This window comes from Dipodomys merriami, unplaced genomic scaffold, assembly GCF_024711535.1.
Source record: "Dipodomys merriami isolate MVZ:Mamm:240054 unplaced genomic scaffold, mDipMer1.0.p SCAF_6, whole genome shotgun sequence".
Taxonomy (NCBI): Eukaryota; Metazoa; Chordata; class Mammalia; order Rodentia; family Heteromyidae; genus Dipodomys; species Dipodomys merriami.
In genome coordinates, this window is record NW_027206179.1 from 2,091,067 (window position 1) to 2,106,259 (window position 15,193).

Sequence of the window (15,193 nt, forward strand, 5' to 3'; positions counted from 1 at the left end):
CCATAAGCCTCTCCCCCCACCCATTTTTGTTAGTCAAGGGGCTTGAACTCTGGGCCTGGGCACTGTCCCTCAGCTCTTCAGCTCAAGGCGAGTATTCTACCACTTGATCCACAGTGCCACTTCTGGTTTTCTTGTGGTTTATTGGATAAAAGAGTCTCACAAACTTTTCTGCCTGGGCTGGCTTTGAACCACAATCCTCAGATCTCAGCCTCCTGAGTAGCTAAAATTTCAGGTGTGAGCCACTAGCACCCAGCATTCCATGGGACTCATCACCAATGAACACCAAACAGCCAGAAGTAGAGCTGTGATAGAACATAGCTTTGAGCCCAAAAAGCTCATAGGGTCAGAACTCAGGCCCTGAGGTCAAGCCGCAGGACCAGAACACACACACACACACACACACACACACACACACACACACACACACACACACACACACACACACACACACACACACACACATCACTGCATTCCCCCCTACTGCGCATAAAATGAAACCCATGCATGGCCCCATGGTTTCTTTGGGGGTATTTCCTCACATTTTGGGGTATTTTGCTTTTACTTGATATTCTATTTTCTACAATGGTCTCTCTCCTCAAATTCTCTCACGTTTGATCTTCCTACTTTCAAGACACTAGCATACTCCAAGGGCTGCAGTAATATTTGCATTGCCAAAGTCACTAAGGACACTTCTTTTCTTCAATATGCATGATGGCTCATTAGTAGAGCCACAAAGAACTGTAGCTGCTCTTCTTGATGCGGTGATGGATTATTTCTCATGCATTTCATTTTGGGTACAAATGGGATCCTGAAAGTCAAGGTTGTTGGGAGTCTTGTGGCATTAAAATATGTCATGCAGGCAGAAGCATCTACTTTGAAATTGAATTTTTGTGGTGCCAGTCCTGAGGCTTGAACTCAGGGATTGAGCACTGTCCCTGAGCTTTTCTGCTCAATGGTACTGCTCTACCATTGGAGTAGCAGTTACACTTCCAGCTTTTTAAATTTCTGGTGCCTAATTGGAGATAAGAGTCTCATGGATTTTCCTACCCGGGCTAGCTTTGCACTGTGATCCTCAGATCTTAGCCTCCTGAGTAGCTAGGATTACAGGTGTGTGCCACTGGCACCCAGCCTGAAATGAAAATGGGAGACTGTATTGTTTGATAAACAGATACAGGAAAGTGTTTTTAGAATGAGTCAGGAACTTAAAAATCTCCAGGGCACTGATCATCTTAGCTACAAATGGTCAAACATAGCAGATAAAAAAATAATTAGAGAAAACAAAGATATGTGTCTTTAGGGAGAGGTGGCTGGCAGGACATTTTTCTTTCTCCTCTATACTTCAAGAAAAGAATAATTAATTGAATGAGGACCTCTGAGAGTTAATTTCTGAATGTCTTGAAAATTTTAGGTAAGTTCCCATTATCCCAGAGGAAAAACACTGGACCTCTTAGAGGTTAGGGATTTTCTATGTGAAATAGTTCCCTGAGTTTTTTTTTTTTCTTTTTTGTGAAAAGTCACGCTGGGAGAATGAGATGGGTCAGATAGGGTTCCATGCTGCTCTCTGAGAGTGATGTCTTTTAACTGCAAGAATTTAGTTAGAAACAAATAAAAATTAACCTGAGTCCACTCAGGGACTCAGGTTCCCTAAGTATTGTACCCAGATTAGCAGGACGAGCCTCATCTGGGGGCTTATTAAACAGGAGACTCCTTGGCTCTTTCCTCAGATCTATTGAGACTGAAACTCCTGGGGTCAGACTCAGACTTTCATATTTAATGAGCTCTTCAGGAAAGCCATTTATACAGGATTGAAGTTTGGAAACATCTGACACTAAGGGGTTTGTTATAATGAGTGATGAGGGACCCACAAAGGGCTGCCTCTGTCAGGTTTCAGGGCTCTCTGCCTCCCTCCAAATGCTCATGGGCCCATCTAAAGAAATAATGATGTGTTCATTTTGGAATTCATTTAAAAACAGTCTGAATGTATGTAAATGGCTTTTGGGAACAATGCTTTGCGTATTTATCAGCTGCCATTTCTTAAGGCTTCTATGTCTGGTAGAAGGTTATCCCCAATGTGAAAATCCAATTATTTATCACTTAAAAAAAGCATCTTGGTGTTTCTCATTTGAGAGTGTGCATGAATCTTCCATTTCTGCATTCACATTGGCAATTGCAGGTGGCATTAAAAATTATACACATGCATTTTGATTTCTAATTGAGTGAGGTAGGTATATTTACATGAGAAATGAATGCATGTTTATGTCCTAAGAGTGATCACATTTAAATTCCTGGGAGAAAAATTATTGATTTTTTGTTGGTCATTGGACATGAACTCAGGGCTTGGATGCTGCCCTTGAGCTTTTTTCTCTCAAGGCTAGCACTCTACAACTTTGAGCCACAGTGCCACTTCTGGTTTTCTGGTGGTTAAGTGGAAATAAGAATCTCATGGACCTTCCTGCCTTGGCTGGTGATTTTTTTCTTATATTTGTTTTTAACAATATAAGACAGCCTTACCATTCAACTCAGTTTCACTAACTTTTATTTATTTTTATATTTATTTTAATATTTTGAAACACTATATTGTATATAATGTAGATCTCTATATAAGATATAGAGCATATAACATATTATAATTATATCATATACTTTATTATGTTTATAAGTTATATAAATCATATGATAACTTATAAAATAAAACAGTCATTTTATATGATAAAAGTAATTTCTATTACTTGCTTTGCTATTATAATTATATTAATTTCTAATTCAAATATAATATATAGAACATCATATATCATATTGTATAGACTATGTATTACTATATAATACCTTTTATATATCATACATATACACTACACACTACATATTATATTTCATATATTTTATACAGTATTTTACATTATATTCTACATATAAAGTACTATGTATTAATTATTAAATCGTAGGTGTGAATACAAATGTGAGCCATTGATACTCAGGATATTGTCTTTTAAAGGAGGAGTCAGGAGAAGATGGCAGATTAGAAGCACCAACACTTTTCTCCCCATGAATTTGAACAATCAATACACACAGGAAAGAAAGTAGAGCTATGGATCAAGTGTTAGAATGCTAGCCTTGAGCAGAAAAGCTCAGGGACAGAACCCAAGCCCCCAGTTCAAGCCCCATCGCCAGCTCAAAAATAAAAAAGAAAAGAAAAACAGGAAAGAGTATAATGTAAGGAAAGAAAGAGAGGAAGAGCATTGGGAACCATAGAGGTGGTAGACAGACAGGAGAAAAGCATAGAGAAATAGGAGCAATATTTTTCAGAGTACAGATACTCTGCATTTATTAAAATAAATGCAATCAAGTATATTGCATATGTTAATAATAAAAATGTACAATCATCTGTTAATATGTAAAGTTTCATATCATGTATTGTATATGTATTATCTTTAAGTAAATGTACAGGGACTTCAATTCAAGAAGTCAGTGTAGCTGGGCACTGGTGGCACAGGTCCATAATCCCAGCTACTCAGGAGGCTGAGATGTGAGGATCGCAGTTCAAAGACAGCCCCGGCAAGAAAGTCTGTGAGAATCTTATCTCCAATGAACCTCCAGAAAACCAGAAGTGGCACTGTGGTTCAAGTGGTAGAGTGCTCGTCTTGAGCTGACTAGCTGAGGGACAGTGCCCAGATCCAGCGTTCAAGACCCAAAACCGAGAAAAAGAAAAAAAAAAGAAGTCAGTGTATGAGTACAAAGCATCTCCACCCAAGTCACTCCTTCCATTTTTCTCCTCCATGTCTCCAAACCTCACCCCTCAAGTTATCTGGTTCCATTTTCACACATGTACCTTGAATATTATGCTTGTGTTCTCCCACCCTTTCTTTATTCTTCTGCCATGCCTCCCCTTGACCTCTGTCACCCTGACAAACCATGTTTCAGCTTTCTGCTATTCCTTTTGTTAAACTCTTTGATCATGTCTATTATTGAGAATTACTTATTAATGAATATGCAATACCTAGCTTACCCCTGACCCCATTTTTATAGCAACAGACCATGCAGATTTTTCTGATAAGGGTAAATCTGAATTAAAGGTAAATATACTTCCTGAGCAAATTGTTAAACTATAAATCCTGTTTTACAACCTACCTAGGTCATGAACTCCTTAGCAGTCACTTTTGTTTAAGTTAGGAGATATACACTGCCATCTCCTTGCAGCCTTGTAGTTCTCATCTCCGTATTTGAGATGAGAATGTATGTAGCTAAATGTATGTAAAATTCATCATTTTTGCCTTTAAAAACCCTATGGAAAGAGCCCAGATTCCCTACACTAGATGAGTAGATCCAAAAAGAATGTTGTATATATATATACACAATAGAATTTACACAGCCATTAGACAGAATAAAATAATGTCATTTGCAGGGAAATGAAGTAGAACAGATCATGTTAAGTGAGGTAATTCAAACTCAGAGAGACAAGTAGTGCATGTTCTCTCTGATATGTGGAATTAGATCTAAAATGCACAGGGATATGATAAATTATACAGGATTCTACAATGACACCAAAAGAGGAAACTTAGGAGAGAAACACAAAGGCACAAGCCTATTTGCCTCTTCTATTTACATGAATCAGTCAATCAATCAATCTATCTATCTATCTATCTATCTATCTATCTATCTATCTATCTATCTATCTATCTATCTATCTATCTATCTGTCTGTCTGTCTGTCTGTCTGTCTGTCTGTCTGTCTGTCTGTCTGTCTGTCTGTCTGTCTGTCTGTCTGTCTGTCTGTCTATCTATCTATCTATCCAGACTCCAAGATATGGAAACAAGAGACCTCTCTTCTTCTTTGAAAAATTTTAACTTGTATTTTTTTTATTTTTGAGTATTCTGTCTTTTGGAGGATTCTGTCTTTTTTCCTATGTATGGTATAGTCAAGTGTATATGTTTAGGAGAGTTGGGGGTAGAGAACTCAGGAAAAAAGGGTGAACAAGTGCAGCAGCAGAGCTCACTAGACACTGATGACAGTGAACTATACAACTTGTGGATAGAGACAGGAGGGAGGCACTGGGAGAATGTGAGGGAACTGAAGACACTGTAGGAAAGGATTGTGTACTCATTACCTGACTCATGTAATTGTAATCCTTCTGAACAGCAGAAGTAAATTAATGATAAATTGAAAACACTTAACTTCCTCTCAGGGCCGAGACATTTTTCTTGGGTGATAGCCATTCTGGGACTCTGGCTTTAATAAAAGTCCTTCAAATTGCTCAGTGAATGATGCTTGTCAGATTCAGCTAGCATAACAAATATAAATAATCATAACGAATATAGGCACTCATAAATATAGGCCCAAGAGTGGTGTGGCAGAAACATATGGGAGTTCCACTTGTACTTTCTTGGAATATCCATGTTGATGTTCATAGTGAGCCATACTCCTTTGCATTATCATGTCACCAGCAGCACCTTTGTGTTTTCTTGTCAATTTCCACTTTAGAGTCTCTTGGTGATGTGGGAAGCATCAAGACTTCTCTTAACTGTGCTTCATGACTGTAGTGGGGGTTTGCTTTGTGACTACAACAGGCCTTGGATGCACCTTCCTTTAGCTCTCTTATCTTCACGGATGGCACTGTGGTTACCCCCAGTCTGCTTCCTTTCTTTTAAAGCCTGAAGAACAGCCAGAAGTTGGTGACTCACACCCTTAATCCCAGTTACTCAGAAGGCTGAGATCTGAGGACCACAGTTTATACCAGCCCAGGCTTGTTGAAAACTGATAAAAAAAAAAAAAGCTATAAGAGCAAACTGGAATAGCAATTATTTTGGTAATTCTAATTTTTTCCATTGTGCACTTTGAGGCCAGTGTTAATAACAATTTTTTTAGCTTAATACCCAGAAATCCATTCCTAATATTTTAAACCTCATTAAGTTTTAAAAAATATTTTATTTTTTATTTTATTTTTTTATTTTTATTTTATTTTATTTATTTATTTTTAATTGTATTTTAATTTATTTGAGAACATACTGTACAGAGGGGCTACAATTACATGGGCAGGATAATGCATACATTTCTTACCAAGCATTGCAGCCTCCTCCTTTGTTTACCCTTCACTTCCCTTCCCCGCCTCCCCCCTCCCCCCACCCAATTTTACCCGCCTCCCCCCACCCAATTATACCCCCCTTCCCCCCCCCACACTGACATTGTAAAGCTGGTTTTGACATGACATTTTGTACTTTTCATTGTTGCAACAGGTTTAAAAAATATTTTATACTTCAGTTTTCATTAGCATTTTGAACAGATCCCTTGAAATCTTGAGGATAAGTGTCACTCATTGTCTCTTGGCTGTTTGTTTTAAAACAGATATACATTAAAACTTGTAAACTCAAATGACAATTTTTAATGCAAGAATTATAATCACCCTCACTGTACAAGAAGCTAGACTTAACACCTTTATGACTTTTAAAATCATATCTTAATTGTAGAACACCATTGAAAGCAAGTCACATTATAGAAGTAAACATTTTAAACCTCTTTTTGAGGACCTTTTAATTTTGATTTTAACACATTCAAGGGGCATTTTAGCAATACTAATCAGATAATCACATCACTCATTTTAACCATTATGTTTCCAATGTCTATCTGCAGGGAAAAGGGACAGAACAAAGATGGGCCATTCCGCCTCTCCTATGGAATGGGCACACACCCAATCTGACTCTTCAGGGTTAGCTGAACTGTGTTTGTGCCAGCTTTCCCTCTTTCATCATGCATGGACTCCTCCCAGAGCCCGTCCCACCATCTGTGGCCCTCCTCAGGGCCTGTCCCACCATGCATGACCAGCTGAACTGCACTTCTGCTTTTCACCTCTCACCCCTAAAGATAGGTCTTTTGTTGGCTTCCAAGTTTTCCTTTTTTAATCTCTTGGTTCTTGAATGAAATACACAGTTTTAGACAGACAAAACAGGTAAAGTCTTTGACAGTGTGAAATTAACCTTTACATTTAAATGTCTAATATTTATCCCCATGTTTTAGCCAAGGGAGCTAAATCCCAAACTGCCAATGCATTTTTGTTATGCCAGATATCATGATTACAGTGTAAACAGCCTTATGCAACTTAAAATACCAGATTTTCTATTTTTTAAGTTAAAGAATCCTTAAAAAGTCATTTAAAACAATGTGAAAATTCTTAAAAAATTTTTGGTAATGTCCAAACCTCCTAACCCTCTGAATTTTAAACTTAACCTCACCCAATTGTTACAGCATACATTTTTATCTTGAATATGTTCACAAACACATACAAAACACACACAGATACTAAAGTGTGCAAAATCAAAATCAGTTGTACATATATTTTAAACTGGTATGAATTCTAAAACAGAACTAGACAAGACAACAACCAAAGACTGAGTTGGGGACTAATGGGCCCCCAGAACTCTGTGCCATTCTCAAGCTGAATTCAGAGTTTGCTGAGTGAGCCTGCCACTCTCACTCAGAACTTCCTTACCTCAGAAAACATAGAACAGAAAACACACAAAAGTAAAAGCGGCCACAAAGACAAAATCAGGTCTCAGCGAATGGGGCGACACCTCACCACCATTCACAAGTGGGACTCAAATCCACTTACCAGGGGACTCAAACCCCTTCTACTCACCTCAGGAGGACTTTTCTTTTAGATTCCTGCAAACGTTGACCCCGGCGCCTTCCAAGGCGGAGGAGAATTCCCAGTCATCTTGGGTCAAGGAAAAGAAATCCCTAGTGGACATCCCCTTAGACTGACAGGTTTCCCCCCATACTCAGACCCCCTGGGCCAAGACCCAAGGCTAAGATCTTGCTAGTGCCACTTGCAGGTGGTCAGTGGCAGTTTCATCTGGCTGTGAGCTTTCCCTGCCAGCCATTTCAAGTTATATTTAGATCCTCCGTGTCCCCCCCCCCCCCACTCCCTTCTGGATCCAGAGAGGGTGGAGGAGGTGGCAGTGAAGGGAAGGGAGGGAGGTCAGTTTAAAGTGCAAATAAAAAAGAAGGAGCTAGAAACTGATTTTAAGGGGGTGTTAGCCAGTCTCCTCCAAGCCCTCACATCAGGATGAATCTGGGAGGAAAAACGTTCCAAGAATTCCAGTACACACACACACACACACACACACACTCACACACACACACACACACACACACACACACACACACACACACACAACACTGAATACAGAGATAAGACATGTTCACAGCATGCCCATGGTAGATTGTCAGTCAGAAAGAGCTGGATTACAGACGGGCCCAAATGTCTGCACTAGTGGACAGTCTACCCTGTAAGCTATCAGTCAGAAAGTGCCGGACTCAAACATCCACACTAGTGGATAGCCTACCCTGTAAACTATCAGTGTGAAAGTGCCGGACTCAAATGTCCACAGTAGTGGATAGTTTATCCTGAGGTAGACATCTCCCATTGGATCTGTTGACTGTCTTATAGCACGTCCGCCAAGACCTCTTGCCAACCCCAATACAGAACCTGCAGGCAACTCAGATAGAAGATAATTACAGAGCGGCAATGCCTCAATTTACCTGCCATTTCTTGTGACTCTCTGATCAGGCGTCTGGGTGGGCTTATGAGGAGGATCCCGGACGAGCCCCCATATGTTGTACTTGACACGAGACCCCCTGAAGACCACCAGAGACCAAGCTCAATGTAAACAGCAAAAGAGTCATTTATTGCAAGCTCGATCTTGGTCTTCCACTCACCAGGTAACTGGTAACACTAAGAGGCCCTGAGCCCAGGGTTCCAGCACTTTTTATACACTTTTTAGGGAGGGCAGGGACTTTGTATACATCATAATATCTTGTAACATATCACTGTACATCATGGGAAAGCCATAAAACAATTTTGTAGTATAATTGGTGCACTACAAAGTGGGAAAGGACCAGAAACAGGTTGTTGGTTAGATCAAAGGGCTGATGTACTTTAAAATGGTTGGTTCGCACAAGAGGGGAGTCTCAAGGAGATACGTGATGAACTGCAGGGTTGCTTTCTCAAACAAACACCATCTGTGGTCTGACTACTGAGTCACCATGCCCTCTTGCACCTGCCTGCGGTTTTCCCAAGGATTGTTTATGTCCCTAGTCGCCCGGGAATTGTTTTTTTTCTGTTCATTCTGAGGTCGGGCTCATGGTCAGCTGCATAACTCATACCTCACAAGATGGTTACTAGCTCATGATAGAGTCACCTAGGCCTCAGGCTGCTTACCACCAAAAAAAGCCCAAGTGGTGCTGTGGCTCAAATGGTAAAGTAAACAAACAAACAAACACGAGTATAGAGCCCAGGCCCGAAATTCAAGCCCCAGGACCCACACACATAGAACAAAGGCCTTGTGGAGTCCACCTAAGAGAGCAATCCCAAACTCAGGAGCTGTGCTCTTCATTTACAATGCAGTTTTCAAACAAAGTTAGCCAAAATAAACATCTGAACCTGTTAAATATACCCCATTTTCACATTATCATCATTATTATTATTGTAAATTTTGTAGTCTTTAGTTCCTTATCTTTTCTTCTAGTATAATTGTCTTTGCTAAATGTGGTAAACTGAGAAATTTATAGCTTTAGAATGGGTACATAGTTCCAATTTGAGAAGAGTAAATATTTCTGGAAATGAATGTCAGCTATCGTTGTAAAACAAGATAAATGAATATAATGCCACTAACTAGGGCCTACAAAAATGCTGAAAATAGTGAGCTGTCAGGTATACTTTTATTACCAGGAAAAATGGTAATAAAGGACATGTAGAAGCCAGGTGCTGCTGATGGTTTACACCTGTAAGACTAGCTATTCAGGTGGGTTAATTCAGAGGATTACCATTCAAAGGCAACCAGGACAGGAAGGTCTGTGAGAGACTGATCTCCAATTAACTACCAAAACAATTTTAAAAAGCTGGAAGTGGAGCTGTGGCTGAAATGGCAGAGTGAGAGCCTTCAGCAAAAAAGCTCAGCGACAGCATCCAGGACTGGCATTAAAAAGAAAAATTCAAGGGGCTGGGAAGGTGGCTCAGTGGTAGAGCACTTGCCTTGCATGCCTGAGGCCCTGGGTTCCATTCCTCAGCACCACATAAGCAAAAAGGAAAAAGCCAGAAGTGGCGTTGTGGCTCAGGTGGTAGAGCACTAGCCTTGAGCTGAAGAGCTGAGGGGTAGCGTCTGGGCCCTGAGTTTAGGCCACACGACCGGATCACCCAACCCAAAAAAAAGAATTTAAAAAAAATTCAAGAAAGAGTGCTGATGCCCTTCAGTGGACAAATAGATGAAGAAAATATCACACACCTTCGTGCGCCCGCGCGCACGCACTCAAACACACACACAGACACACACACACCATAGATTTTTATTCATCCACTAAGAAGAATGATATTACCAAATTTGCAAACAAATTGATTGACCTGGAAAAAGTTATGTGAATTAAGTCAGGCCCAGAGAGAAAAAGCACACATTTTCTCTTACCTGTGGAAGTTAGATTTAATTTATAAATATAAAAGTAAACATGTAAGAGGTTTGTACACAGAGATAATTACCACAGTATGATATAAGCAGAGGAGAATTCATGTGGTGTCATTCCTTAGCAAAACAAGCTCGCAGTCCAATAAGATGGACACCGGAAATTAGCACTTGCAAGGAATGGGGTAAGGTCAAGGGGTGGTGGTCGATAAATGAAGTGTGAAAGGAGGGAGAATGCAGTCATAGAATTGAATGCATCTGGTATGAAACTAGGACAATTGTGAAGAGGACAGATGGATTTGGAGAGATGGAGAGAAAAATGGAAGGGGCAACACTGAAAATGATGCATTGTATCATAAATGACATGCTGAATTTAAAGTCCTTTTTACAACTACCTGATGAGAATCCAAAAATGTTGCTGAAGTTGTGTGGACTTTAAGTGAGAACATTTTACTTGTGATGACTTGAATGAAAAAAAAACATACAGAGTAGTGGGTACTTAGTTGTGTCTTCTATTTTTTTCTCCAATGAATATTCTTTTTCTTAAAAAAATCAGGTGTCCAAGCAATGTAGAAGCACAAAACCTAGCAACATGTCATAGAATTCCTTTCCTGAGTCTCTCAGCAGATCCAAAATTACAATCCATCCTCTTGGGCTGTTCCTGACAATGACCCTGATCACTGTGCTTGGAAATCTGCTCATCATCCTGGTCATCAGCTCTGACTGCCACCTCCACACCCCCATGTACTTCTCTCCATCCTGTCCATCAGTGGCATTGGTCTCATCAACACTATTGCCCTAAGATGCAGGTGGACTTACAGAGTCACAGTAGAGCCTTTTCCTATGTGGGCTGCCTCATACAGATGTCTCTTGCTATCATGTTTGGAAATGTGGATGACATGCTTCTAACCGTGATGGCCTGTGACAGGTTTGGGTCATTTGTTACCCCTTAAAATACACAGTCATCATGAACCCTCATGGCTGTGCACTCTTGATTCTGGTGTCTTTCCTCATTAGCATTTTGGAATCACAGGTGCACACTCTGCATTTAGCAGCTTCAAGGATGTGGATATTCCTCATTGTTATTGTGACCCTTCTCAAGTGTTTAGCTTTGAATGCTCTGAAATGATCATCAAGAACCTAATCATATATTTTGTGGGTTCCCTATTGTGTTTCTTTCCCATCTCTGGGATCATTTTGTCTTAGTATACAATAATTTGTTCTATTCTGAAAATCACATTAGCAGTGGGGAACTGCCATTGGTATGTACCTAGAATCAACAGTGTCCTATTCTCCAAGGAAATGTGCAATGGCCTCAGTGATGTACACCTTGGTCACCCCTGTGCTGAACCTCTTTATCTACAGCCTGAGGAACAGGAAGATTCAAAGTGCCCTGTGGAAATTGCAGAGCAGAACTATCTAAGCCACCTGTGGTGGTCAGAAGTTCCTTTCAACGAATATGTTTATGAATGCATTGTCCTGATCTTGCATTTGCCCTGACTTCACCATCCATCCAACCAATTGTCCCTGTTCCACTTTCTCCATTAAAGTTACCAGTTGGGTTTTTATTTCTTGACAGAATCCTGAGTAATAAATCACACCACATGAGAAAGACACCTTATGACCTCTCTGCCATTTGAAATGTCTTAAAATATGCCCATGGTGCTGATGGCTCACACCTGTAATACTAGCTACTCAGAAGGGTGAGATCTGAGCATTTCAGCTTAAAGCCAGCCTGAGCAGAAAAGTTCATAAGACTTTGATCTCTAATTAACTATCAAAAATCCAGAAGTGAAGCTTTGACTCAAGTGGTGGAGTTTTCAACTTAAGAAAGAAAGCCATGTGAGAGCACAAAGCCCTAAGTTCAAGCTCTAGGACAGGTTCACAAAAAATCAGTTCCTACAATTCAAAACTAATCTGATATTAAAGAACCTGTGATCTTCAATATGCTATTGCTGTACTTAGCTTGCTTCTCAGAGTGTTGTGATGACCAGAGCAATTAATTGAAACCCTGTACCACAACATGGAGCCAAATGTCCCAAATCAGAATTTAGTCCTTAGTAATGTATAGTAGGGCAACTGTCATTATTACAAAATGATCACTGTAAGCCTGTGGCTCACATCTGTAATCCTAGCTAATCAGGAGGGTGAGATCTGAGAATCTAGGTTCAAAGTCAGTCCAAGGAAGAAAGTCCATGAGACTCTTATCTCCAATGTATTACCAACATAGCTGGAAATGGAGTTGTGGTTCAAGTGATAACTTACTAGCATTGAATAAAAGAAGCTCAGGGACAGTGCCCATGCCCTGAATTCAAGCCCCAGGACAGGCAAAAAAAAAAAAATATATATATATAATTCATGGATAACTGTAAATACAGGCTTGTAGTTCAAAGCTGTTTTTCAACATTAGCTGAAAATGATAACTGAGCAGATTGGGATGTGTTTTTGAGCAGGGGCTCAAATCCCTCTTTTTGTTTGTTGGTCATGGGGCATGATGTCTAGGACTGGGTGCTGTCCCTCAATTCTACAGCTCAAGACTATCATTGTACCACTTGAGCCACAGTGCCACTGTTGGCTTTTTGTGCTTATATGGTGCTAAGGTATTGGACCTAGGCCTCATGCATGGTAGGCAAGCACTCTACCACTGAGTCAACCCAGATCCCTCATTTTCAATGGTACTTTGCTGTTGAGACAAATAACAGAAGAGATAATATCTATGTAGTATAGGAATTTAGTAAATACAATTATGGTACTCTTCTTCCTCCTCCTCCCCTCCTCCTGCTCCTCAATATATAATATTGATCATCATCATCATCATCGTCGTCATCATCATCATCATCATCATCATCATCATCATCTATTGGACTATTGAGGCATTTCAGTTATCTACCTGAATCCCGGTATTGCTTCATCCTCCTGATAGATCATCATATTTTTTATTTTTTTATTGTGAAAATACTGAGATCATCATATTTTTATCTTTACTTATTATTATTATTATTTTTGTTTTGTGCCTGTCCTGAGATTTGCACTCAGGGCCTTGGAAGACCAGAGGTTTAGAGGTGTGAGCCACGCTGCCGAGCTATATTGATTTTCTTCTGGACACTGGGGCATTGATGTCCCTTCTGTCCTCCTGGAGAGGTTCTTCCACCCTCTCCAATTTAACAGTTACTGGGGAGGGGAATGCTACAGGGACTCCTTTTAAGCAGCTCTGCACTCCTGCTGGGCCTTGCCAGTTTGGAAACATATTCTCAGCCATTCCTTTCTCATTATGCCTCAGGATGCTCTGCTTCTGTTAGGAAGGGACCTGTTTTATAAATTAAGCATTTCCTTATATATCCACCCTTAAAATCCACCACTATTTTCTCCTCCAGATCAACCAGACTTGAACAAGCCCCCACCCAAAACCTAATCTTCTGCTCCCTCAACTCCCCTTGCAAGAGTAAATCCCCTTAGTTTGGGACACTTCACCACATCCCCTCCCGCCATTGCCTCACCATGACCCAGTTCTTATTACTCTTAAAGCTCTCACATCCTTTTTTTTTTCAACCCCAAACGAATATCCGGTTTCCTGCTACCCGCTGAGGGCTAAAGCCCATTATCCTTCAGCTTCTTTCTGCCTCTCTCCTGATTCCCATTCACTCTCCCCACAAACCCCCATTTTAGGAATTAAAAAACCCTAATGGCTCCTACTGCTTGCTTCAGGACCCTGAAAAATTAATTAGTCATTTCATCAGTTCCCATTTATCCAACCTTCCTCTCCCACATTTCTAACTCCTCAGTCTTTTCTTTTCAGTGTTTGATTTAAAGGACATCTTCTTTATTATCCCTTTACAACTCACCTCCAGACCCATCTTTGCCTTCACCTAGAAAGACCCAGATACTCTCCAGGCTCAGCAGCTAAACCCAGATTGTTTTGCCTCAAGGCTTTAGAGACCACCCCGATTATTTTGGCCAAACCCTACAAAAGGTCTTGACTAATCTCAACCTATCTCCTATTTTTTCTTCAATATAACCTCCTTTTCTTCAGCCTTTCAGCTGAGCCAATATCAAGCATCCTGCTCATTAGTTGTTCAAAGGATCTATATCCTCAGAATCCTCTCCTAAGTGTACCATTTTTAGTCAATTATTTGTATGTTTGTAGTTTAGACTTAACTGAATCAAGCAAAATCTGCCATACTGTTACATATAGAACACATATTCTTTGCAATAAATAATGTAAAGATACAAAATCTCTACTTCGATTTACTTATTCTTCAGTTTGTTCTCATTTCATTATCCCCTCCAGCATTACAGTGTTAAATCATTCTTTCTAAAGCATTGCTTTGATTTTTCTTACCACCTGATTTTAAAAAGGCAATGATTTTCTACCACCTAAACTTCTCTTTTTTTCAGATCCACAGCTCTTCCTTCAGCTTTGTCCTTGCTGTGGTTTGTGTCTTCTCCAATATGACAGTATTAAGAGGTGAGACCTTTTCAATTTGATTAGGAAATGGAGGGACAAAGAGTGAACCAATACAGCAGTTGTACTCACTAGACACTATGTGGCAAAGGAACTATACAAGTTGTGGGTGGAAATGGAGGGACAAACTGGGAAAGAGCAGGGAAAGAGGAGACATTTTCCAAAGAGAAATATATTCTTTTCCTGACTTGTATAACAGTAACCCCCCTGTATATCACCTTTGTAATACAAATAAACATTTTTTAGTTGACAAAAATTTATAAATATCTTTTAGAAATTAGTAAAAAAA